This window comes from Athene noctua, chromosome 9, assembly GCF_965140245.1.
Source record: "Athene noctua chromosome 9, bAthNoc1.hap1.1, whole genome shotgun sequence".
Classification (NCBI taxonomy): Eukaryota; Metazoa; Chordata; class Aves; order Strigiformes; family Strigidae; genus Athene; species Athene noctua.
Genome location: NC_134045.1, coordinates 26,247,850 through 26,275,374, shown reverse-complemented (window position 1 = coordinate 26,275,374; position 27,525 = coordinate 26,247,850). Strand labels below are relative to the sequence as shown.

At 44.3% G+C, this 27,525-nt stretch overlaps 1 protein-coding gene across 3 annotated transcripts in view; it reads left to right on the top strand.

The window, feature by feature from the left end:
• Window positions 1-27,525, top strand: part of ANKRD11 (ankyrin repeat domain containing 11) — a 154,445-nt gene that overhangs the window by 18,692 nt on the left and 108,228 nt on the right. For all 3 annotated transcript variants that reach the window (XM_074913436.1, XM_074913435.1, XM_074913437.1), the window contains exon 2: window positions 7,864-7,943. The gene's annotated coding sequence lies outside the window, so the exon portion shown is untranslated. The remainder of the gene's footprint in view (window positions 1-7,863; window positions 7,944-27,525) is intronic.

The following is a 27,525-nucleotide window of genomic DNA, read 5'->3' as shown; positions in this document are numbered from 1 at the left end:
TTTTCATGTGAACTAAAAATAATCGCGGAACAGTTCTGCTTAGAAAATCCACACCATTGTGCATCCTGTGTCTCTTCCAAATGGCTTAGGAATTAACAGCTTTCTATACACTAAAATAAACAGCTTGAGGGTTCTGTACATTTTGTTGTTGAATTTTATGGCTGGATAGCTAACCAGTTCAGGTTATTTGAAAGTAGATACGGTGCTGCTGTTCTGTGCTGGTGATTTTCTCGGAAACACATTTTCACAGACTTAACGTGTGTATTTGTTTTTGCTGTGTACTGGTAATAACAAGGTGTTCTTCCAAAGCAAGACAGTGGATCCTTGCTTTGCATGTGCATATAATTTGATAGAAAAGTGAGCCTAATTATGCTTTTTTTTTTGAAGAGATTCAGCCAGGCTGGAAAGACCCAACAGTCTTGGGTAATTACATTTCATGTTGGAGCCCTAAAAAAGGAAAATGGTAAGGGTCTGGAGGATGATTTGGAAGCATTTGGGTTAAGACAAGGATGCCTATAGCTCCCCAGGCTGCTGAAGTGATGGTGGGTAACCATTTTTGGGTGCCTAACCACTTTCTTATTTCCATCCGGGACAGAGATGGCCACTTGATGTAAGTGGACGCTGTTACTAGGCAAGCGTTGCTAGTATGGTTAAGACTTCTTTATCCATTCGCTGATAAAAGTCCATAATCTTTAAGGTATTTATTTTTTTAAAACTAGGGGAGGTTTTTTTTTAAACTTATGCAGACTAAATCACAGCATGGAAAACAGTGTGTCCTCTAGACCGGCAGACCGAGTCTTGTCTCAGCTTGCTAGTACAGAAGGGCAGGCTGTAGCCTTGAGCTTCAGTCCAAGGCTGGTTAAGGAAATTGCAGAAGCTGTATTTTGACTTAATACTTTCCACTCATCAGAGAAGCCACAGAAGGGTGGTAAGGGTGAAGGAGGAGAGATGAGGGAACATGCTCGTGTATTTCCAGAACTCTTAATTGTGTGCACAGAATTGAAAAATCTGGTTCGGTGGAAACTGTTCAGGCTTGCTTTGCTTCTGCCACATCACGCCAAGAAAAAACGAGTTACTTCAGTGATTTAAGCTTTCAGGTTGTGCTGGGAGCTGGGATTCTTGACAGCCCCAGTTTTTTACCCTGCCAAGTACCTTCCAGCCTGCTTTCATGGATCTTTCCAGGAGAAACTACATGTAATTTTAGAGGTTAGCAATTTTGAGATATTCTTAAGGGTAGAGAACTTCGTATGTCTGATATGAAGAAACCAGATAACTTGTAATAAAATTGGCGTGTTCAGTAATTTCAGAGTTTATTGCTCAGTTGCCGGTTGTGTGTTTGCAAGGCTTAAACTCGGTGAAATATTAGGCTTCTGCTGATAATTAGGTTTTTTAGTTTAATGCAACTCAAATGTAGGAGTAGTTAAACACTTACACTATCTCTTGACCTGCTGAAATGAATTACAGAATTTTTATTTGAACTTCTCAAGTCTCATTTCTGTGAAAGGAGGCAGGAGCGTACTGTATGCAAGCATCACTTCCCATTCTCCTTGCAAGCATGATGTTCCGAGTACTTATAAAGTAGACAACAATGGTGTGTAGCAGTTTCTCAGGGTTAGCCGAGAATATTGGTGATGGAAGCTGAATCCGCTGGCTGCATCAGTGTGGAAGTACTCTAACTGGTGTTGTTTAATGATCTGAAAAAAAACCCAAGTCTTGAGGAATACCTGAAACACATTGAAAATAGTCACTTGACTTCACAGATCCCCGATTCTTTTCATTCGCCGGAGGTCTCTATAAACAGCTTAGTTGTTCCTGAGTTCAGACTCTTGTCAACCCCTAGTTTCTTGTGGACTGTGTTGTCCACGTCAGACTTGCAATTAAAACACTTAAAGGACAATTTAGTTCCACAGGAACCACATCTTTCCCTTTATGCTTGTTTTGGTGGGATGAATTGAGCCTTAAACTCTTAAGCTCACACATAAGTATCTTCATCTGTATTTCTGAGGATAGTGTCAGGTTATTTTGTATTTTTATGAAGTGGCAAAAATGACAGGAGCTTTAAAAGATGGAGCTCTCAGCGTACGTATTATCTGCAGGGCAAAGCAAAGGAACTTTGAGACCAAGAATATATTACCTACTTAATTTCTGAAAGCTATCTCAAATTAAATTTTACTTGATGCTACAATTATGTCACAATCAAATGTATTGAAAGGTGTTTTCTTCTTTTTTTAAGCACTGGTGGAATTCCCTCTGCACTTTGGTTGTTCACTTTGGTAATTGGTACTGTATGAGGGTAGTTGGTTATCCTTATTGCTGTGAAAATATTTGCTTCTTTGTAAATTCTAGTGAAAGGCAATTTCTGTAGCTCACACAGCTACTGGAAATTTCTTCTTTAGGAGCAGCTTCACGTGTGAGCGAGTGTGACTCTGGTCCCACTGAACACAACAGTTTGCTCGGGGTGTGTGTGTTTGGAGATGGTTGGTCTGTAAGCTACTGATAGCACGTGGGGCATTTCAGTTAAAGGCATGTTATTTATCTCTAATTTCTGTGTATTTCTTGGCAACAACTCTTTCTTGCCCCCCCTGCCAGATCTCCAGTGCAACATCTCCTGTTTCCTTCTCTTTCTAAATAGTCCCGAGCTGCCTAGAGTGGTCTGGGTGTGCTTTTCCAGGCTCTTGAGTGAAATCGCCACAAATCTGACGATCTTTATTAACCTTAGGTCCTGTGTGAGGCCAGAGGAAAGATTTCAGTGCTGCGCAGGGCAGGGCTGTTCTTGGATCTCGAGAGGGGGGTGAGCAAAACCTCCGGAAAGGAGCAGAGGCAGTAGTTTCTGCGCTGTATATGTGGCACTCTGATTGCTTCCCCAAATTCCAGCCCTGGTTGTTTGGATCCTTAGTGGCTTGGGTTCTGTAACACGGCAGGGGCAGGATCCCTCTTGTTGTAGAAGGTACCTACAAACATTCCTGGAAGACATGTAGTTGAAAAGAAGTTCGTGGGGTTTGTAGTGCTGTCTGCTTATGGATTTTTTTTTTTTTTTTCCCCCACCTAGCCCTCCTGTTTCTCCTGAATTGTAATGTGAGTTCACAATTTCTGAGAAGAAGTCTTTTTTCATCATTTCAGCAGGGTGAAAGATCAGTGTTTGAGTACAGGGTGCTGTGTAAAGCTGTGCAGACAGTCTCGCTGAGTTGTTCTGAGCGTGGCTGTGGAGTGCATTGGAAAGCACTTCTAGATTTCCCCTCCCTCCAGATTTGTTGCACTTGTACCTCCTTGAATTCTCTGAGGTAATGGAGTTGATCTGAAAGTGTAAGCTCATTGGTACCCTGTGTGCTCCCCAGTGTATATTTTTGCTGAAGCCCTCGAGATGCCTCATTGAAATTCTGTCTCTTCCTGAAATTATTTTGAGGGAGGTAGATGAGTGCTGTGGAAAAAGGCTGTACTACTCCCGGGAGATTTTTCCCATTCAGAAGTTAGTCTAAACCAGAATCTAACTCTCATTGTGGTACTCTGTTACGCTTCTTAGTTCTGGATCACCTTGAAATCTGAATTGATGCAAGTCTGTCTTGAAATCAAAATACAACTTTTTGCTTCAAAGAAACACTAATAAGAAAAAATGTACTTGCTTGTGGGGAAGTTGGCCTCTAATGAGACTTCAGTAGACGGCTTCTTTCCTACTCCCCATTAAATGGAGATTTAAGTAGAACCCTTTCTGCAGTCAGTTGATCAAATTTAGAAATATCTAGATGTATAAAATTGTTGAATCTTCTAAGTGACTCTGTGTCTGTACAGAACTGGTCCAGCTTTATTCTTTTATGGCTGATATCAGCCTGTGAAGCCACCTCTTGCCTCACTACTGGAACCAGTTAGCGTTCCCTGCCGCATCTTGGCTGCCCACCCCAGCTGCTTTGAGTGAATAGTCTACAGTTCATGCAAGTATGCTGTTTTTTTTTCAGGTCACATCTTGTGATAGTATTTGAAGATGGAAAATGTCTTACGGACTTCTGTCAAGTTACAAGATGGCCTTTCATTATAGAAGTTGGAATTATGTAATTCCCAATTTTTTCAGTGAGGTCTAGAGAAAGTTGCACTGTGTGCTCTAAATCTGAAGTTTACTGAGCTCTGTGAGAGGGCAGCAAGAGGAATTGGTAACTAATGAGTGGGGGACTGCTCAGGATGTGGTTGGTGTTAAAGAACAAGATGGTGGGAGAATTTAGAGGTTGAAAAGCTTTTTTTATTTTTTTGTAATGGAACTGTCTGCTTACCCAGAGTTTCCAAATTGCTTCATATTAATATAAAATAAAGCATCACAGGTCTTGAAAGACTGAATCTGTTTTAAACAGGAATCTGGTCACCTTGAACACTTAATTATTTGGTATTTAGACTACCATTTCAATGCAAACAAAGACTGAATGTCTGCCATTTTGCATTGCAAAATGGTTTCTGTGTAGCTGCAGTTAGCTTGGCAGGCATCAGAGCGTTGTCCAGCGGTGTAGGTTCACAGAAGGGAGAACAGGAATGGTAATGTTAGTTTGTGAAGTGATACATTTTCATCAGACTAAAGCTAAGAAAATAGGGTGGTTAAATGTGTCTAACATTATTAATTAAAATTCAGGCTTTTGGAGGTAAAGTTAGTTATAAATGGAAATGTTGGATTCTGCACAACAGGAACCCAACTGTATACTACCAGTCAGGTTTGCCCGTTGTGCATCTTCTGCTGAAGTATTTGCTGTTCTTCACAAGTAGTTTGATAACAATTTCATGAGAGATACGCTGTGGTGAAAGCTACTCGGCTCATATGTGGTCACTATTTCAGTGTTACAGTACTTAATGTGTATTTTATATGTGAGCTAAGTAACAAATAAAATTTATATATATATATATATATATATAGGCCAGGAAGCAGTTATAAATAGATCTTGAAAATTGTATATCACTATGTCCTGGGACAGGATTTCTGTAGACTTCTGTGATAATTTTGTTCACAATTGATCATGGTCACTACTGTCAGCAAGTAGCACTACTGATTTTCCAGATAATGTAGTTGGAAGTTTAGCTCATTTTTTTTTCCCTTCGGTTTATCTTTCATGTCTAAGTGGATAGCTCTAATTAGCATTGTGACTTCTGTTGTGGAGGAGTATAAAAGGGGTAAGGGAATCATGCTGGAAAAGATGCTGTGCAAGTGTTCTCGTCATACTCCCAAGAACTGCAGTTCCCCATCAGGGGATCCTTCCGTGCCCCCCGACTCACTTGCCTTGGAAAAAACCATGAGGTAGCTGTGTGTCTTCATCTCCTTTGCTCTTTTGAAAGAAAAATGAGAGAAAACTCTCATTTGTGACCTCTTGCTTGTCTGGAAAAGTTTCTCTGCTGCAGGATTTCTTTTCTTTGAGTTAGGACTGCGTGCCCTTATGTGTCCCTTCGGGTTTTCTGGTTTTATTTTGGCCCGATCCTTTTCACTGCGGTTCCTAAAGCTTCCCTTAATTTCGCTGGTAGCAGCTCTGCCCTGGATGCAGCTGTGTTGCTCATCTGGACATCTTCCCTTCGACTTTCATCGGGGAGTGAAAGTTTCTCAAAACAAACAAGTCTCTCCCAGGGTTCCCCATCTCCTCTCCCGTGTATCTGTCCTGCTTAGCCTCGGGGTCTCTCCTGGGTGGCTCTTTAAGGACCATCCCGTTGGAAGGCAGGTGTCCAAATCCAGCGGTTTGTAAGGTGATGGGCAGCAAGAACGTATAAAACTGAACTGCATGTCATGAGACCTGTGTAGCCCAGTGCTGCAGACTGTTAGGTTGTGAAAAGACTGTAGGAAACTAGATCTGTTGTTGTTTAGAGAAGCACTGAGCTCTAGAGTGCGGTATGAGGGAGCTGGGCCTTGAAGCTGTGGAGGTGGAATTTGGGAGAACAAGAACAAATTAAAACAGGGCTTAAAAAGTAGCACTTGGCTGCTCAAAAGGAGCTCCATGGTAAAGACATTGGTGTGAGAGGTTTTAGAAAAAGAACACAAGAAGCAGAGTATAATGAGGAGGGTCGGTGAGTTCAGGTGGTCTGTGAGCTGAGGAATCTTTAGCGCTTTGTGAGGGGCAACTGGAAACAGAGCAAGCAAATAAAAGCAGTTTTGTTAAAAAGAATATACTTTGTAGTTCCCCACTTGTAACTTCATATATTTGAGTTTCTCGTTTTATAGATAAAATTGGTTTTTAGAAGTTTTCCTTTTACAAGAAAAGGTAATTTGGAAACAATCCATGTTTTCCGTTGTCGGCTGGAACAGGGGTTGGCCATTGTGTCCCTCGGTGTGGTTTACGGAGTCGAGAGGTCAGATGAGACGTGGGAATTTGAGTGGGGAATTCAGCATCGAGCACTGTGTGGAGCTGGCAGTTAACCCTTTAACCTGTTTGTGCAGACCAGAATAACTTCAGTCGGACTGGGGAAGGCCCAGTGCCGGCGTTTCAGGTTACGGCTGCTTGGCTGGCACAGCCGAGCGCTTGTGGTCTGCAGCACATCGTCGGCTTCTTTCTGTTTATAAAGCTCCTTTGCTGAGCTGCTTATCTGTGGAAGCGTAGCAGAAGTTCAGGTGTTGCTATTACACATCTAATGCATGTTTTGAAGAAATTCTGTGGTTTTGCTTGGAGCATATGTTGACTCTTTCCCATATTTACTGGTCCCTTAAAGCTAGAAGAAAGAACCTGCTAATGCTGAGCAGATACCTGGGGGCGGTTGGGTTCATCACGGACATAAAAAATTTGGGATAAGACAGTGTTTTACATGTGGCTCTGCTCAAGCTCTCAGGTCTTCCATGCTGCAAGCCCTCAAACATGCTGCTTTGTAGTTTAGGCTTGCCCTTGCTCTTATGGCTTGTACAGGCTCCTGCTGAGCTGTGCTGTCCAAACCTTGTCCCCTCTGCGGTGAGGGAGCAGGGCAGGTCGCCCGACAAACACTAGCGACTTCTGTGGGGGTTCTCATCTGGAACAGACTAGTTTGCTCTGGCTGGGAGAGAAATATATTTCTGAGCAAATGTACTCGTCAGGCGTGCAGGCCGGGCTGGGTGAGTTATGAGATAGGCCGGGTTTAGCTGCAGCCCCGAGGCTCCTTGGGCCAGTCGGGTTTCTGCACGCGCCGCGCTCGGCACCGCGCAGGGTGAGGAGTGGGGAAGAGTTCGGGTACGGGGTTTTGGAGTTGGAGTCGTCTGCCAACACTTTCATGTACCAGTTCAGTCTCTCTGTTAATGAAGGTAATTCCCCTTTGCCTTGGGTGCTGAGAGCTCCTGCTGGTTCCTGCCCGGTGTTGGGAATTTTGCTTTGGGAATTTGCAGCTGGAAAAATATCCTTGAAAGGTGCAGCAAGAGCTGTTTTATAAAATAAAGTACGTTAGATGTTTGTAATAGATGAACTGCTCTTCAGAGCAGAGATCCCAAGGTGTGCTTAAAAAGAAAGTGCTTGTGTCATGGGTAGTTCCGCATAAATTGTTCAAGAAAGTGAATTACCAGCACAGGGTACCTGGTAGCACGTCACGGGCAGTTCACCCTTTCCCTGCGTATCCGTTGATTAATGAGTTGCTCACAGTTGGGGGGTGACATACCTTTTCTGGTAAATAAAATGACAGTAAAACCACACAGATGGTTACAGAAACCTTGAGACAAGTAAATTTTTTTTTTAACCTAATATCAGAAAGTTACGGAGATTGGCTGATGCTCTGCTAAACGTTCCACAATATCTTCTATACTTCTGTTTGTGTAGACTTGTTATCAGAGAGTTTATTTCTGGATTAGGCAAGGATTTGTATTTAGTAGCCTTCATGTACTCAAACATAGCATGCTTGTTGTGAATCAACTTGTGTGTTTTAATTTACTAATGAACTAATTCCTGTGTTTTTCAGATTACACAGCGTTTTTGGGACACACCTCTGTTGGATTTTAATATATGTCCTGCTAACAACAGCTTTCAACTATGGAATCGGTAAATATTGACCTTGCTTCTGTCCAAATTTTCTGTTTTATTCATAACAATTGCTTGTGTCCATGTTGATATGTTTGTGCTCTGGTGGGTTGTTTTTATTTTAAATTTTTCCTTGTTTTCTGAAATTTGAAGGTAAAAATTGCAGACTTCCATGGAATAACTTAAAGGAACTAACTAAGGGTATCTTAGGGAATGTCTAATTCTGTGATGCCCTTTCACTTTGATATCATTTCAAATGTAGCAAGTTTTTACCTGACTTCAGTGAAAGCCAAAGTTAACTTTCCTGTGGGGGCAGTTCCAGCACTGGTTTGTCCAGCAGACTGTGGAGCTTGTTGGTGCTGTTGACTGCTGAGCATTACATACTCTCCTACTTTGACTATATCGTGGTCTTATTTCTTTCTATTCACTTTCAAAATGTCTTTTAAAAAAAAAGTCTATTAAAAAGTGCCAGTTTCACAATGTTATGTCTCCTCGTGATTAGTATAATTGAAACAGATGGCACCTATGTTTCATTTTGGGCAGAGAAACCTCCCAATATGCTGAGACTACAGTTTGATTCAGTGTTAAGAATCAACTTTTTGGTGGCATTAGCAGATGCAGAAATAATAGGCTATCTTAGAGTGGAATTTAGGAAAAAGAAAAAGAGATTTTTGCATTGGCATTTTGAAAGAGGTTCAGAGAGGTCAGTGCCATCCTCTGGGAAGCAAAATGATAGATGTAGCTGGTAGGAAGTTTGTTCTTGTTTTTTGTTTTTTTTTTTTCCTGCAGTACTGGTGGTTTGGTGTGTTGCAAGCTGAGTAGAAGCTGTTGTTTGCTGCTCTCCGTGGGCTTGGCTTTGCAGTGTGTGTCATGGCAGCGTTACGGAGGGGAAGCTCCGTGGTGCAGAGTCGAAGGTCATCCTCAGCGTGCCCAGAAACGCTCTGGGGGAGGCTCTCGATGGATAACCTACAGCGTGTGGCTTCTGCCCTGGGCTCTGGGTACTTGGCTGACCTCTTGGTTTATGCTGCAATGGGGTTATTTGTGTTCAAGTTGTCGTTATGATAAAGGCCATTATTGAAGGAGAGTTGCTCTATGTAGATATACAGGTCTGCTCTATCAGGTGGATTTGCAAGCTGGTAGGTTTCTTTTGTCTTGGATTTTGAGAGGAAAAAAAAAAAAATCGTTGTGTTTAATTTGTCCCTAATAATTCCAAGGTATTCAGAGGGAGACAAGATGTTATTTCGGTTTCCCTTGGTGAATATTAATAGCAGTAGAAGCCTTTGCAGTGAAACAAAACAGACTAGGCATCAGTAACTCTCCTCTGCTGCAGCTAAGTAATGAAAGTGTATCAAGTGTGAGCCCTTCTGCTGGAGCGAGCAGTAACTCTCCCCTTAATGGGTGCTCTGCACTCCCTTGAAAAACTGAGCTGAATCCTAACACCAATTACAAACCAGGTTGTTTACTACCTCTTGTATTTCATAGTTCAGTACAAAGATTTTTTTCATTCTAAGTTTTGAAGTAAATAGTGTTTTGGTTTTTTGAGTGCAAACTGTACTTTTAAAACCAGGGTAGTATTAATTGCAGTACCTTTCACTTAAATGAAAGCTTACTAAACATTCAGATGTATTTACATCCTATACTTGCCCACTGGGCGAAACAACTTGTTTCCTGGCAGATTATAGAGCATTATGGCAGACTGCATCTCTCCAAGGCCTTTTGTCCGCGTGACCTGCCTTTTGGCCACTAATATCTTTTCAGATTATTACTGCGAGCTTAAATTATGCACTGCATCGCTATGGTAGCTGCCCTTTAGAAAAGTTTGCGACACATGCTTTTGTCCATCTTTAGCCCTTTTCTGTCTGGATGTTTTGTACTTTGTTTATATAAAGCCGTGCTATGCTGATTATGGGTCTAGCTGAAGTCGTGGATGGAAAAACTTGACAGATGAAGGTTGAGGATGTGTGATGTGACAAAACATTCACACAGTGCAGAGAAATAATTACTGTGAAGTCAGATGTTTCTCTGACTTCTGAAACAACAAAAAAAGTGATTTGGCTTTGTGGGTTTTGTGAGCCCTGGGAGATGATAGTTAAGTGACTTTTTCCAGTAATACAAGTTTTTATCCCGCAAAGACAGACTGTTGCGTTACTTAAAATGCACGTTGGTCCAGGGTCTAATCGCTCGATTCCTGGGACGCTGCAGTATGGAGGTGTTGAGGAGATCAAAGTTCTCTAGCGCTGGCTGATAAAAATGCCCCAAATCTGACATGTTCCGTAACCGTAGAGGCGAGCTCATAGGCTTTGTGCTGGTGGGGAGGCTCCAGCGGACACAGTCACCACAGTTTCTGCGGGTACCACCGCGCACTGATGTGCTGTTTATGCCATCCTCTGAGTAGGTTGAACAGAATTTGTCTGGCCCACGCTTGAGTAAAAACCTCTTCTCCTAAGAAGCAGGTCGTTGTTGTCTTCAACTCCTTATGGTGTGCATGGGTAAAACCCTGGGGTGCCTTGGGACTTGTGTGCCCAGCTAGCAGAGTGAGGATGTGCCCCCTTCTGCCTTGTCTGAGGAGAAGGTGTATCTGCAAGTGCTCAGCTTCTGTCACTCCTCCGTTCGTGACCATGAGAATGAGGTTGTCTTTGCTGTAAACCTTTGAGGGAAAATGCTCTGGTGCACAAAACAGGTGTTTCAGGTTTTTTCTCTCATGCATACCAGCATGTACCTTACTGCAAAGGATGTAGCCTGGATTCCCCTCTGAAGGAGACTGAGGAGACTGATCTTCAGGACCAGGCTTACCTTTGTAGTAAGATCCTGCAGTGTTTGCTCTGTTCTGTCCACATTTTATAGCTTGACTAATGGAAATAAAACTTCAGTGCTGGAAAGGAATTTGGAGAACGTCCACTGTGCTCTTCCCTTCGGTTGCAAACCCGGTGCAGGGTGTTTCAGTCCCTGCGAGGTGGTTTGTTCCCATCACATGTGCCAGTACCGCCATTGGTGATGGTGTGCTGTTAACCTGCTCACCGAGATATTCTGCATTTAGAACAGAAATATCTAGAGATATTGGTGTATTGTTTGTGGCATGGTCTGCTGACCCAGAAGTAGTTGCGTTGGTGCAGCAGGAGGACCAGAAACGCTGTGGTAGGTTGTGGGGAGGGAGCAGAGGGCCTGTTCCGCTGCAGGAAGTGTTATGAAAGTCTGAGATTTCTCCATTTTGGTAGATGGCTCCTATTGTGAAATGCAGGAGTTGCTACAAACATATTGCTACCCTCAGTTCTCTAAAAGAGACTTGTTTTTTGTTTCGTTGTTTTGTTTTCTCCCCCCCCCCAGCTTTCTGTAGTAATAACAGCAGAGGTCTGACATAAACAGGTGGAGAAAAAGGGGAGTTCAGTCACCTGCAGGAGATGCCGCCTTCGTGTAGCCCAAATGGCTGCAACGTGTCACCGCCGTGCCACAGGGAGCAGGATGGGTGCTTTCCAGGTCCGTCACAGTGGCTTCTTTTTGCCTGTTGACAGCAAGAAATGGCTGCGTGGCTCTGGGGTCCGGTGCCTCCGTGGGTTTTAACGCTGGTCCCCAGCACCGGGGTGATTTGTGCTTTCCTGACATGTCATTAGGGAAGCAGAGGGGTCAAGGCTTTCTCTGAGCACCAAAGGAGTTGCAGTAGCTTTTGATGGTGGTTTTGGCACTGGTATTTTACAGAGTTGATAATGAATATGTAGGTGTAAGATTAAAAGAATGAATAAGGCAGCGCTGCTAAACAGAATTGCTTTTCAGAGCTGCAGCCATGCCTTGTTCTGACCTCCCGAGAAGGATACAATTGTAGAGCTGAGGCCCGTAGTGGAAAAGCAATTACAGTACATGCATCCAGGATTGAATTGTCCTCAAAGTCAGATGCTGCAATAATGGCAGTGTTGTTTAGGTGGAACGTGACATTAACGGCTTGGTATTTTTCTATTAATGTTCTTAAATGTGCTCATGTACAGCTTTCAATTTTTACTGCTTTGGGTGAAATAGAGCTTAGTATTCCACAAGGAAGATACTACTTCTCATACAAGTGTTGTTCTGAGATTTCTGGCTTTTTTCCATGTGTTTCAATTCTTATCCCTTCCAAATTAGAGGGCTTGGAAGATAACACAATAGAAGCACAGCGTACAATTTTTTTTTTTTTTTCTTCAGCGTGTTGGTCGCAGCAGAGCCGAGCAGCGAGGCTTTCTGTGTGGTTCTGGGGCACAGTACAGAAGTGTTGGCTTTCGGGGCGAGGAGCTGCTGTGTTATGAAGTAGGGCCGGGAGAGGGGAGAGGAAGCCATGCGCAAGTGAAATTAATAGTTTCATCTAACAGTAAAGAAGCAGAGCTGTGTGGCTTGTGGGTTTGTCTGACTTCTGCTGTGGTCCTCGCCCCACCCCTGAAATGGTGGAGCCCTTCCTCTCAGAAAAATGCAGATTTTGGAAGTGCCATAAAGCAGCTTGGGTGGCTCTTCAGGTGCAGGTTTGTCTGGAGTGTTTCAAATGAGGCAGTTCCGTAGAATCCCAGGCTGCTTTGGGTTGGAAGGGACCTTAAAGCCCAGCCAGTCCCACCCTCCTGCCATGGGGGCACCTTCCGCCAGCCCAGGTTGCCCAAAGCCCCGTCCAACCTGGCCTTGAACCCTTCCAGGGAGGGGGCAGCCACAGCTTCTCTGGGCAGCCTGTGCCAGGCCCTCACCCCCCTCACAGGGAGAATTTCTCCCTTAAACCTCATCGAAATCTCCCCTCTGCCAGTTTAAAACCATGATCTCTTGTCCTATACCTCCCCCCTAATGAGGAGTCCCTCCCCTCTTTCCCGCAGCCCCTTTCAGCCCTGGGGGGCCGCTCTAAGGTCTCCCCGGAGCCTTCTCCTCTCCTGCTGAACCCCCCAGCTCTCCCAGCCTGCCCTCGCTGGGTTTGTGCTGGTGTGCGGCTCAGCCTGGGAAAGGCTGTGGACTGGGGGGGTGCGTTGGGGGGGAGCGTTTCCTACCCAGTGCTCTTCTCTGGCACGGTGCTTGTACACGCTTGGAGCTGTGGGTGTTTCCACAGCCTTAGGAGCAGTAAACTTCTCTGTCAGTTTTGTGTTCTGTAATGGACAGTGCTAAAGTTCTATAACCTAAATTTCATTTTTAAAGCTGTAGCTTCACATGTAAGCAGAGGTTAAGCAGAGGTGGCTGTGTTGTCAGCCTGGATTTCTTGGTGGGTTTAAAATCCTTCTCCTGTCCCAATGAAGAACCTGCCTTCCCAGATGTAGTCTCAGCATAAGCATTTGATTTGAGTGTTTGAATTGCTGCTTTTACAGTTCTCTGTATTTTATCAGAATTTGTTAAATTGCCAATGTTATTCACCTGCCACTTTTGGCAGATGCCACCTACATGCCCTCAATTTGAACATACCTTTTAGGAGAAGTGTAGGTAGGGAGGCTCCTTTCTTGCATGTCAGATGTTGGAGAGTGGAGCACTTAGATTAATTCACTTTCACTAACCTTTCCACTGCTAATAAGCCAACCTGGCCCCAGTGCACAGTACAGCACCTTTAATGAACAGATGTGAGCTAAGCAGAAACTCTTTTGAGAAATGTCTTGCTTCTTTGGGTGTAATTCTGATCTGTGTGTTCACCATGACACGGAAAGGAGCTCTTGGTAAGAGCAAGCACAACCAAATAAAACACTGTCCTCCTTCCTCTTGTTCCAGACTGAACACGAGACAAAGCTGTGGCAATAATTACCTAAAAAGAAGGAAAATAGGTGGTTTGTTCCTTGCCTCCCCCCCAGCTCTTACTTGTCTTTGAATAATTTTATCCTCTGAAGGGGCTACATTATGACCGCAAAAATCCTCATTTTTAAGACGTATACCTTTTGAGTTAGGATTTTTGTGGTGTTGCATCATCTAAACGACACTGAAAAATCACAGTTGCATTTAGGAACAAGTTAATTAAAACAAGCTTCTAACGTAGACAGTGCACAGGATCATCATTTCCAGTAACTGGCAGTGTGTGTTCTTGCACGGGGGAAGGTTCCTGTGAGACATACAGCCCGGGTGACATGTGGGGACACGATTTCAGGAGGGCAATCTGTAGGTTATTTGGGGTGTAAGCGGCCGGTTACAGCTTCCGTCGCTGTGCAACGGCCTTCCTGGGTGTGACCTCTTCTGAAAACAAAAGTGCTTTCAGGCAGGCTCTGGGGTGGCGAGTGAGGTGCAGGGTTTGGAGTGATGGTTTTACTCACTTGTGAGGGTTTTGTGTAGCAGCAAAGTGGAGTCTCGAAAGGGACTGAAGTTACGGTCTCTGCCCTGAGGAAGTGACGCTGGGATGGGAGATGACAGGCTTTAGAGTGGAATGGCAGGATTACACAAAGTATGGCTGAAATTGCTTGTTTTCAGAAGATATCCATCATGCTGTGATTAAGTGCAGATGATGCGTTTGGCAGCAAGAGGTGTGCAATCTGTTCCTACCCTAAGGAGCTTGCAGACCAAAGGCCTGCTGATAAGACCAGACTCACTGTTGTATTTCTTGAATGAATGATGATTTAGGGTGTTCTTCTTCCCTTATCTTTTCCCCTTTAAACAGTAGTGTAGATAATTGTGAGCTTGGTGATTTTGACGTTCAAATCCCCGAGTTTTTTAAGAGGGGGGGATGTAGTTTTTAGTGTTTGAGGGAGTGTGTTCCTGTTGCAAGAATACTGAGGGAGAGGCATCAGTGACTTGGGCATGTTTAGTGGAGCTGCAGGCGGGACAGTCGGTGTCTGACGGGTACAAGTCAGCGGCCTGACACCCCTCAGGGTGGGAATCGTTGCTGGGTGGTGTAAAATGCCAGGAGAAAAGGGAGTGTGAATTTTACAGAAACCTTGCGTGGAAGGTGGTTTGGCTGAACCACCAAAGTGTCTGATGCTCTAACAGAGAGGTGCAGGCGGTTTAATTTGTACATGTGAAAGGGGGATATTGTTAATGCAAGCAAATGCAGAATGATGGGTATGCGTTATTGATAGTCTTTGGAAGGGGACTGGTGATAAAAACAGGAAACGAACCTGAAAAGTCAGTCTGAAGTGTTGAGTGTGAAGGTGCAGACAAAGCATTATCATTATTTCTGTTCCATTGGTTAAATTCTTGGCGGATTTTTAATTTTAGAAGAACAGGAGAACAAGGGCTGAGATTTGCAGGCTCAGTCTAATTCATTACTGGCTTAATTAGATGCTTGAGAACTTGGGTATTCTGACCGGGTTTGCAACACTGCATGTTATCCCTGGTTTATAGTTGCTGAACTTCTCCAGAAATTCAAAGATAACTTCTCTGACTTGTACTTAACAAGTTAATGTTTTAATTAGTATTTGGTCTTGGGTTGAGGCTGGACAGATTAATTGTTTCCAGTTGCTGGGGATGTACAGGAGCCAGGAGAAGAGATTTCTTGGGTGTTTTGCGGAAGTTTGGATCTTCTCGTGGACATTTGATCGAGTAGGGGGTGCAGGCTGGTGTCTGTGCGCAGCAAGGCAAAGGCAGAGGTTCCGAGGGGCTCGAATTCCCAGAATCTGGCTTGGTGCCTGGTCGTTTTGGGAATCTGGCATGCCTGGCTTTTCCATCCTCAGAAGTGGCTTTGGTTTGGTGGACAAATGCTGAAAGCCTTGCTTTTACTCAGAACTGTTTAATCCACATTGCCTGTCTTCGCCACTGCCCAGGTTCATCCCGGGTGTGGGCAGATGGTCGCAGGCAACCGCTTCGGGGCGTTTTTGGGAAGGCACAGCCCTTCAGTGAGGGCTGTGGCAGAACGCAGCAGTGAGTAAAGCAGATTTCCGAGGCGCTGTGGGACTGGCTAAACTCCGCTTTCCCTGAGAGCGGCGGTCTCAGCTGTAATGTTTTTAACTCTTGAATTTGGAACAGACTTAGAAGCTCACCTTTGGGGGTGGTAGCTTGTTAAGTTGTCAATACTATTGCCTGTAACCATCTGTTCCTACCACTAAGTAGCTGCAAAAATCAGTAATTCATGCTTTATTTTTTTGAGGAGCTTGAGTGTAAATTTTCTCCCTTGTTATTTTTATGGGCTCCCTTGTTATAAAAGCCAAGCATCTCCACAGTGCTGGAAAGGCAGAACGACATGCTTTCTTTAATCTTTCATCTAAATTTATTAGAAATTTAAATTCAAATAGTTACCAATAACGGCAGTTACTCTGGAGCACAACAGCTATTTCTGGTGAAGTCAGCGCGTGGGTCTCCCTTATCAAACAGGAATGTGCTTGTGTAACTTCACCTTTCTGGGTTAACCGCCCCTAAAGAGGAAGGGAGATGGTAGGCATGTGTACAATTTATTTTAAGAAATCGCCACTGTAAATGGATGGTGTGTTTGCTTTTGCAAGTAAAACCTGTCATGGATTCTTATTTTTTATTTTTTGCCCTGGTGAAATAATAATCTTAGTGGGCTGGCTTTGGTAGTTCTGATGTTCAGTTGCTGGGGTGTAGTTGGGGTCGCAGAGGGAGAGGTGGTCTGGAGGCAGCTCTGGTGGTTGGCGTGTGGGAGTCAGGAATGTTGAAAACAGCATTGGTTGTAGGACAGACAGACAGACTGACTGCTGTGTATCGTACCCTGAGCTACCCAGGGCTGGGATTTCACTCCTGGACTTAAACTGCAAAATAGAAATGGATTGACATCAGTTAATGATGTTGGTGTCTGGGGACATGAGATCCCAGTTACTGGGGTTCTCTCCAGTGCTGTCACACAGCGGGTAGGGATGATGCTTTTTTAATACAGAAGGCCTCTGCAGCCTGAGGCCAGGTGTTCTTCAGAGTTTGTATTCTCTTCCTTACTGTGTTGCTGGAGTTGTTTTGCAAATGTTTATTTTGGTGGTTATCTAAGCTGCAGAGCGTATGCTGAAGGGTTTTGCCGAGGCGATGTGCAGTTTTCCCAGCTTTACACCATCTGCATGCTTGCCACTGATGTTAGAAGCTGAGTTTTGTCTGATCTAAAAGGACTGTTGGATTTTGTGCGATTGCATGTGTCTGGGACTCATCCTGTGATACAATAACGTAAAAATACAGTATTATCCTGCAATAATATCCAAGCGGTGGCGACCTGACCAGCTCTGTTCCGGGGCCAGGCACATGCTACTGCCCTTTGTATCTCTGGTATCTCTGTGTCTTTGCTGGGAGCAGCACTCGTGTGAGGGTGGGTCCTGTGCCTCGCTGTCACGGCAGGGCAACAGCCCTGGTATGATGAAAAAACAGGGAAGCTCTTGGAGGATTTAGTCCTGGCTGTAATTAATGGCTTGGAGGATTTGCAGGATAGGAGTGGGCTCTAAGGATTGAGAAGGAATCCCAGAAGGTTGTAACTGTTGTTCCTGGCAGCTGTAGCTGCCATAAAGAAGGACTTGGCATGCCACTATCAATTCCTCGTGTACCCTTAGAAAACCTTAATACTTCTATACCTCAGAGTTGTTTAGGGCAAGTTGTTAGCCTAAAAGTCATGCACCTTGCAGAGAGGCTTGGACTCAGCAGGGCAGAGCTCAGGTGTCTTTGAGGTTCATTATTTGTGACTTTTCTCGGCTTCAGCTGATAACATTTAGCCTTAATTCTGACTTTTGTGCAAGTCCCAATGCTGGGTTTGTGTCTGAGTTTGGTGGAAGGCAGGATGGCAGCGTGAGGACTGGAGGTGTTTGTGTGCTTGGGCACCTTGAGCTTCTCCCCAAGGCTGACTCGCAGTCTGCCGTAGCGGAGCTTGAGCAGTTGGCTGGACGCGGACAGCAAACTAGCACGGGGGAACATAATGGAGGAACTGCAGAAATGAGGAGCTGGTCAGTTTGGATGTGGGTAGGTGTGGCAGGAGGAGTTATTTGATTTTTGGTCATTTTTGTCCTTTTATATAGTTTTTCAGCCTTTAGACTAATGGTATAAGGATTCAAATGTCACCACTGAATAGCTCTGGTGGTTCTCTGCTGGACCTAGACTTATTGCTGGTGTCATATAAGAAGTATACTTCCTTTTTATGTTACGCAGTCAGAAGAAAATTACTTTGTTGTCTTCAGTAGTTTTTTACCTCATTCTTGTAGTCTTGCCAGTATCCTGTATTTGTGTTTTGCAGGAAGCCTTTCAACATTTTCTTAATTGGAATTAACTGTTGTAATAGAAATGCATATTTTCGTTGAAGATAATGTAGGAAATAAATATTAACAGAAATTTATTTTAGGTTAGTGGAAAAACATTCATTGGAGAGCTTTGCTTTGGAACTTTAACTTCTGAGAGGCTTAATGAAAGCTTTCTTGGCTCTTGGGTAATAATAAAGGAATAAACCAATTCCACTGCTCCTGAATTATCTTTAGCAACTAACCTCAGACTCATAGTAAGTCTATTTCTTACTGTGTTATAAAAGATGTTAATTGACAAAATGACACAGATGTAATGCTGTACAGAGGTTACGTGGAGTCAGAATCAGATGACAACAGGTAGTAAATAATTTGACAAAAAAACATGAAAACAAATTATGGGAAAAAAGTATTCTTTTCCTGTCAACAGTTGGGACTGCATCTGGATGTAGCAGCTGGCCAGTCCTGAATTCTTTTTTCCTCTAGTTTTTAATGATGTTTTTACAACAGCCTAAAAGGAGAGCTCTGTCTAGATGAGCTGGTAGCAGGGACATGACCGTTGCTGAGCTTTGCAGTCAGGGAGGTATCGCACAGCTAAATTCTCCTTTCTCCCTACAGTTTCTTGGTTATTTAGTGCTTTAATGCAAGGAGTACCCGAAAATATGAATTTTATACTTGAAAGCGTGGTTAAAGGTAGAGAAGCTTTCCTCATTCCCTTGACCTCAATCTTGCTGAAGGAAGGAAAGCGTTTAAAATCCCGGTAGCTCTGGGTGTACCTAAGCAGCTGTATGCGTACATGAATATGTATTTTTAAATGTCCCCTATTTCAAGGTCATCCAGAATTAAAGTTGAAGCGCAGACTGGCTTTCCTGTAGCACGATACCTGTTACTGGGGCGAATTCCCATGAGCGGGAAGGAGTGTGGGCCGGGGGGGCCGAAGGGGAGGCTTCCAGCCGAGTCCCGCATGGCGCTTTGTACCTGCGCCGATGAGAAGAACGCGGATTGGCAGTCTCTCTTCCCACAGTCATCTTCAGAGCTGCTTCATCTGGTGTTTTTCATACTTGTGAAACGGCACCAAGCTTTGAGACACTCCTCTGTAAGCTTAGGCAATGATGAGCAAGAGGATTAATTAGATCTTCAAGACAGATAACTAGAGCAATGAGTTGTGCATAATAGTAGCTTGGAATTCCAGTGACGTGTCTGCAGAGCGCTGTGCAACACGCATGCCTTGGCTGAAGCGTAATTATTTCTCAGCGTTGCGTGCCCAAATGCCTCTGGGCACTGTAGCAAAATTTAGCAAGCAAATTATGTGAACAAAAAAGCTAAACTTTGATGGTTTTGCACACACCAGAATAGTTGTCAGGGAAGCGGTACAGTGCTGGTTTGATCACCTATTGGTGGTGTGTTCCTAGTGCTGCAGAAGCTCGCTCTCTGCACTTTGGAAATCTCCAAGGTGCTGCTGTAGACTTGGACTTACTGGTTTGTAATGCTAAATTAAGTGGTGGTGGTGGGGGGAAGGCTTCAAATTCGATTGCAATTATAGGGATTTTCTCTACTGTTACCATACAAACTGTGTACTTGTGGCTGGGGTCGCAGGCAGGTCCAGCTTCTTTCAGAATACTCTGCTGCCCCAGAGAAGCTGGTGGCTTTAAGGCTGGGTGTCACTTCAAAGTGAATGCTTTGGTTAGTGAACCTTCAGTTAAAAGTCTTCCCCATGCAGAGCTTTCCTTTGCTCACAGAAATAGTTTCTATATTCATATTGAATTTACAGTAGCTCAGAGGAATGAAGTAAGTACTGGACTCTCTTTTTATTTTTTTTTTTTGTATAGTCCTTATTAAATTTCTTTGGAACAACTCTTGGATATAAACAAGGAGGACAGAGTGTACTGGGCAGAGTAGCGAGACATTTTTTGTGAAAACCGTAAGTGTTCATGGCTTTAACATTTGAAGGTAAAAAACCGGTGAAGTCTGTCAGATACCTTAGAGTAGTTCTAGTTACTACTTGCACTTTTCCAATTCCTTTCTTGCTGTGATTCTTTGTAGCTTTACCTCTTGATACAGATTTAGATTTTTTTTTTTTTTTTCCCCCGTTACTGAAAACGTTGCATTTCTGATGATGACAGTTAAGAGCTGTGCTCTGTAGCTTAGGAGGGAGTTTGGTCATAATTCAAGGCATGGTCCTGGAGAGGCTTCAATTAAAAGGTGTTGAAAGAGGGCTGTATTTTGCAGTTTTGCAAAGTTGGAATTTTTTCCCCTGTTAAAACCTTGGGGATCCCTGGGAAAGGAGGTTGATCCTGGCTTTTTCTGCTTGGTGAGTAGGAATTTAAAATTTCACCCTCTTGCTTTGACCTAGTTATGAAACCCTTGCCTGTGAAAGTATTAATTTGTGGACTCTAAGATATTTTAGTGCTAGAATTGCAGAGTAGCGTATGCTTTTCTGTAGAACCACCTTGAGTTTAGACATTAAAGGATGGTGATAAATCTGATAGATAAACTTAGTGGAATATATATTCCAGTGTGCTATAAACCTTCTTCATTACTCTGGCATTAATCAATGACTTTGACTTCTTTTTTTTCCCCTGCTCAGCCATACTTTCACAAGGTATAATTAAAAAAAAAAAGCTATAGTTTTCCTTTTTGTTCAACTCTGCTGTTGTTGAACTATGTGTGGTTTGGACTTCAGCCCTCCAGAATGTTGGCAGAAGTTCTTGTCTGGAAAGAAATGGTAATTCTTTTGGGGGTTGAAAAATGGGGAAGGAAAGATCACTAGCAGAGATGATTTAAAGCAGAATAAGTCAATATGCACATATATATATCAATGTACACTAAGGTTTGTGTGATTTTTTTTTTAAAAGAATATTTCTCTTTTTTGTTGTCAGTTGGCTTATTTTTAGTTTATTCTAGCCAGTCCTATTTTTAAACTTTTTATATGCAGTTTAATGCGCTAGCTAATATTGCAGTAATTGAAATCACTGAAATTTTAATGTTACATATGGATTTAGCTAAAATGATACAAAAGTGACCTTAAACTGTCTTTTTAATATAAACTGCTTTTCTTTTGCCTTCCGTGCACACAGCAGAAGACTACACCCATCCCTCTCAAGCTGCTTGTGTCCTCTCTTGGGGTCACAGCCTTAAGGCAGCAATCCCCGTGTCAGGCTGTTCTCAGGTGAAGTCTTTGCTGTGGAAATACTGATGAGAGAGGGAGGAGAGGACACAGTCAGGCCTGGCCGTGCCGTGGGTGGGTGGCGGGGAGCAGCTCTTCCAAAATAGGGGCACGGTTCCTATGCTTGGGCTCCGAACTGTCGTCAGGTCGCTGCATCGCTGCTCCTGGGGCATTGAATCATGCTGCTTAACTTCATTTATGGGGAATAATTAAACAGCCAGGCATCTAGTGCTATCACCCTGTCTAGCTTCCCCCACGGTACCTGCCTGTTGTGTTGTGTTTGCAGGCCAGCGAGCGCGGTGGGGGGGTCTCAGTGCTGGCCTGAAAAATGCTGTGAAGGCGCGGGGAGTGTTGTGCAGCAACACAAGATGTTCTGTGGCGCTGCTCTAGGTGACTGTGCTGGTACTTCTGCTTTTGTTTCAAACCCCGACAACCTTACGGGAATGTGTGTGTGTGTGTGTATACAAACTGAAAGGGGAAATGTCCACTTCTTTCAGCTGGGAGTGTTGTCATCTTCTCTTTTCCCTGGGCACGTTAAAGATACTTCTCTATCAGCAGCACTGACGCTTTTGTACTGGCAAGATTATTGATAGCCTTGGCGATACCGCAGGTCAGAATAAATTCATAAACCTTTCAGGTTGGGCTTCCCCTCATTGCCCAGCAGAAAACACAGCAGCTTTCACAGCTACTCATCTCAAAAGCATTAAGTTCTTGTGGAAAGCTCTATTCAAATACAGGATCAAGCTTAGAGTTACTCTTAGTCTAACAATGTTAACTCCTGTGTAGTTTACTTTTATTCTTTTTTCAGCTTTGTTTTGCTGCGTGGATGATGTAACTGCTCTGGCTGGAGGGACGGCGGTGTCACCGCGTACATGTGGTGCTGGCCGCGGCTCTGCCTGCGGAGCGGCAGCTCGGCCCCTCTGGGCTCCGGGGCCGGAGGCGAGGCCACAGCACCCGGGTCTGGGGGCTTTCCCAGGCTCCGTGTGTGAAACCCCGCTTGGATTTGCAGGAGAAGGGGCTTAGCTGGGATTACTTTTTTTTAACGGTGCATTGTGAGGACTTGCACCCTTTGAAGAAAGCAGATGTGAAACCGGTGTGACGTGCGAGATGAGCGGACCCTGCGCCACCCTTGAAATTCGGAAATGGGAAGACTCAGTCCGTGATTTCACTGTAGGGGCACAATGCTAATAACTCTGGTTTAGAGCCGGTTTAACGGTTTCTCTGCAAGTTGGAGATACAGATGTCACTGTGGGTTTAGTTTTGGTAGCTCCCTTTGTACCTCTGTGATTTTTTTAGGTGACCGATGAAGCAAGTAGTACTGAAGTCCTTGAACAAAGAATGTATCTGGAAGTGGCTAGTGGTCATTCTGGCAGATACTTAAGACCAAAGCTGCTATTGTTTTTCTCTTAGTTAAACAACAGTCAAGCTCATGCTGTGGCTTTTTTCTTTTCAATTGCAGTATAATGTTAGCTTTTATATATCCCCCGGGCCCACACCCGGGTGTGTGGTGGGCCAGCACACAGATGCATTGTTTGGGGTCCTGCATTCCAGGGAGATCAAATGCTCCGTGCACCACATCAGCTGCACATCTGCAACTGCTAAATCCTCTGCAGTCCTTCCGGATCCAGGTGCCATGCAATTACTAGGTTAAAGGCATCAAGAGCTGCTGCTTCTAGGTTCTTTCTGTTTAATTCTGCCTGCTTTGATTCACTACAGCTGGTGAAACAGTTAGACTTGGTTCAGGCATGTGTGGAAGAGAGCTCATTTCATGCTTGGAATTGTAATTATGTTCTTTTCTTTCAAGCTGCCAGCAGTAAAAGATGTCTTCCAGTGTGTATTATCTAAATAAGCTGTAGTGTTTAAATGTTTTCTTATTTCATTTTAAGAATGTGGCAAAATAAATTGTGCTTACTCTTCTAGTTTTCGTTCTGGAGCAATTAATTCCCCATAGCGCTCTCCCGTGATTCAGGCATCCTTGTTGTCTCGGTGAGGCTGCGATGTTATGCTGCTTTTAAATAGCTGTGCAAAGGAGAGTGTTGTGTAAGTGTAATGGCACTGCCCTGACTTGCCCACTTGGCACTGGAGTCCCCCCTTGTGCACTCTGCCTGCAGTCAGTATCTGGTGTCCACAGTCTATTCCATCTCAGTAATCTTTTATGCTTACAGCAGTAGCTGCTTAGTTATAGTGAATTTTAATCTGTTTAATATACGTGAGCAAGAGACAGCATACAGTGCAAACATTAGTTCTCTCTCTTTTGAAGAACTTTCTCTGCATCTGAGTTTTCCACGATGGATGGATCCCTTTCGGTGTGCCAGTTAGCAGCAGGCACCGCAGTGATGCTCCATCTTTACTTCTGGGGCTGCAGGTGTGAGATTTTCAGGCAAACAGGTTTCCATGCCATACTCTTGGTAGTATTGACTGGATGTGGGGAGCAAAGAGCCCGTCAGGAATGCAGTTGGGTTTACCTCATGCTCATGGGTGGATCTGCAGCTTGGATCTGAGTAGCCTTGTAGTTAGCTCCTATTACCTCTCCTTTCTCAACTTTATTTTTCATGTAGTGCCAGCTGTACAGGTCAGATCCTTCCCTTCCACTGGAGGATAAATACTGTTCCTTGAGTCTTTCAGTGGCCTGATCTCTGGGAGGAATATGTTCTCTCAAAGATGGTGCACAGAGGACAGCTCGGCGTCTCCTCCCCTGATGGCGGAGGGTCCTGTCCACTCGGCGTGGTAGCTGACATGTAACATGCAGGATGGTTCTCCAGCGGGGAGTCTGAAGGCTGCTGTGGGGCACTGCCTTGGCTCATGGATGTGCTGCCTTGCCTGAGGTAGGGAATGTGTTTCTCTGCTGATCATCCCAGCAGACAGTTCTTCTCTCAACGTACCTGATCTTCTGGAGGGGCCCCTGCCTCTGCTGTGACCCAGGCGAGTTTCTGTAGAGCTGAGTTTGTGCCTCTGGTCCTGGGCTTTGACTTCCTTACGAAGATAAACATGGGTTTTTTTTTTATATGCAGCTGTTGCAGCTTTTCTCTGATTTTTGGGTGTCTGGAGTCAGCACTCTGATCTGCTTTCCCTCATCTCTGGAGTCTGTCTGCTCGTCTTGTGGTCTTGAGATGAGAGTGCCTGATAGCCATTTCAGTGTCTCCACGATTGACTGGAAGTCACAGTGGATAAATCTTTCATGATTGGAAACCACTTAAGCCACGAGGTGGCTAATGATCACTGGTTATTAGTGGAGAGGTTCTACCAAACAATCAAAGAAAATTGAGTGGCAGAACATATAATTTATGACTTCATCCCAGCACTGTGGGGGCAAGTCAGTGAGAATCGAAACAGTGCAAGAATTATATTTGACAGATATTTTAAAGAATGACTCCAGTTAGTGTCATTTATTGCTGGAATGTGTGGACAGATCCCGAGTCAAAGCCCTCTTAGGGGCAGTGCCAAAACCAGATATGAAAGAGTGCGCAAGAAAATGAAAATGCGGTATGTGGCCAAGGGCTTGAATTTTCTGACAATGGGCAAAAAGAATGTTCTAAGGTTTTTTTCAGGCTTTTTCCTTTGATAATAAAGTTTACGGATCGCACTTGGTGTTTGTTGAAACCCCTGCCTGAAGGGGATTTGTTGGAGCTTGTAAACTGAGCAGTACCTCTGTTGCATTAAAAGCGTTATTAACATACAGAGAAGACCAGTTAGAGGCATTTTTGGAACATTCTGGAAAATCATTTTCTTGTATTTAATGAGCGTTTGCAAAAAATGCCTGTAAAATCATCTCTAGTGGATCTTAATTTTTGCCTAGCAATGATATATGGCATCGGAGAAATCACTTGCCCTTTGCTGGAATGCATATTAAAAATACCTGGGCAGCAGTCTGGCTGCTGTTGGTGCAGTTGTATCTTCCTCCGCATACACGTGACAGATAACTACTGTTAACTCCAAAGGAGGAAAAAAAATTCTAGAAAAACATTTTTTTCTTCAGATGTTTTGTAGTGGTAATGCCTCTGAAAGTATTAATCTCTCCTGTCACAATTTGGCACTCACTCTAGTTCCCAGCAGGGGTTTTTCAGCTAATCCCCGTCTGGAAGATTTTGCCTTACCTTACATTAATTTCTGATCCCTACCATGGTCTGACATCATTTGAGGGTTTGTGTTCAGCTTAAAGTATGTCTCAGGCCTTCCTATCTGTGTCGGGTTAAAACATCAGGACAGTTTAAGTCCCTGCAAGTGTTCCCGGAGCACTCGTGTGTGCCACTCACCTCTTCCAGCCATCCCCAGAAACTTTATGCACTGGACTGTGTCAGTGTCACTCCCTCGTGGCCCTGGAGAAATTATTAGAGAAATACGGTTTCAGATGCAGAATTTCTCTTAATGCGAGGAGCTCACTTTGGGAGGGAAGTGGCAGATGTTCTCACTTTAGCCTATGAATGCCAGCCACTGAATCAAACATCTGCCTTTCTGCTGGAATTGTCCCCAAACACTGCCATGCTTGAAAGCCTGTCTAAAACTCTTTGGAGCCAGATAAGCCCGTGTTTGGTGTGCCGTTGGAAAGAGGCAGCTGCTGTCAGCAGCGCTGTTCAGCGAAGGCTGGCCGTGACTCGGGGAGGAGTGACGCTGTGGCAGCACGACTCCTTCTGCTCGCCTCGAGCACCCGAACGGTGTCAGGCGAGGACATGGCTGCTTCTCCTGCGGACAGACTCTGTCCTGGCATCGCGGCCGACCTGGGGGTACCTCGGTGTTAGACCTAAACCAGCACTGCTGGATGAGCTGCTCCAGGGGTGTGTTTGGGTTTGGTAGATTTGGTCCTGTACACACAAATTATTGTCACATGTCGATGAGGATTGTTTCAAAGTGGTGTCCTGCTTCTCTAAGTGCACAAAAACGTTGAGGAAAAAGGAAGAATCCCAAACTTCAACCTTTTTAGTTGTAGCGTTTGTCCTGTTGCTTACCTTTTTGACCAGCACATTAGCCCATTCTGTGACTACAAGGATGTGAAGCCGTAGGCCTGGATTAGGGCTCTGTGTGTTGCAGATTGCAAATGTGTCCTGGTGTGGACTCAGTCTAGGGGAATGCACCTGATGGTTTTATTCTCAGGTTTTGTAACTTAAATTCTCAGGAGCTAAAGTTTCTGCCAAGTCACTGCTATAGACCTGAGTGGGAAGGAGAAACCCTTCAGCTAGTAAAACATTTTCTATTACCTTTTTTGGGTTTAGATTTGTAGAAACAGTTCAAAACAGTCATCTTCATTTTAAACTTTCCAGACTTAGCCTACAAAGAGACCCAGCTTTGCTTGATTTGCGCTTGATTTTTTTTTTTTTTTCCCCCCATCACGATGGAAGTGAAGCTACTGGCGATGCAGCTCGAGAGGCTTGTGCTCCCCTGCAGGCTTTGTTGCTTTGGCCCTGCCTACGAGCTCTGCCTTGTGTCGAAAGTCTTGAATTCAGACCTAGTCTGCTACTTGCCTTAGCAAAAGCAATCCTGACATTCTCTGCCTCAGCCTGCCATGCCTAGGTGAAGGCTGTGCCCGGGCTTTGGAGCATGTCTGTGGTGTCTAAAGAGAAGCCTTGAGAAAGGGAGCTGGCAGTCACACGCTGTAGAGGGGGGAGTGTGTAAACTTAGTCTAAAGATAATTTATGGTTTCTAAAGCTGCTGCTGAGTAAAACTTTCCAAGGCTGGCTTCTGACCTAGCTATCATCAGTGCTAAAACTGAGAACAGTCATCTTAAAGTAGCATTTTTAGTTGTGTTGAGGGGAAGGAGGAAAATAGGCTACCTTACTTCTTAGAGGTTTCATTTGTTATAGTTTTTAGCGCATGTGCAACTTTTTTCTTTCGGACTTGAACCACGGGGTAACTTTTCCGTTACCTGAGCCTAGGCTGGTTTAAACTTGGCTTGTCACTTAGCGCGTCGTGGGTTTTTACTGGGTTCATTTTAACAGCAAATGTGATGTCAGGATTATAATAAAACCCTTCTCGGCTGTCTCCGCGCAAACGCGGAGCGCGTCTCGCTCCCTCCCCGCGTCGCCGCAGTAGCGCCGGCATCGGGAGGGAGAACTTTGGGTCACGCCGGGTTGAGCTGTTGGCAGCGACACCCGCGTGTTGGCAAGAGCTTTCCCAACAAGATGCTGGAGAGCAGAGGAAGATTTCTCCTTGTTTTTGCAAATTAGCAAATGAAACCCTAAATAAGTTGCTAAACTCAGTTTCCTTCTGTTGGGTTAAGAGGAGTGGTGTGCTTGGAAACCTTTGAAATCTTAATTGGCCCGAGCGTGCTAAAAACACCTTCTTTCCACCCCAGGCGCTGCTTGTATCTTTCCAATACATTTGGCTTGCTTGCTGGCAAATCATTTTTATAACACTCGAGAAACTGTATAGCTTCAGAAAAACAGGA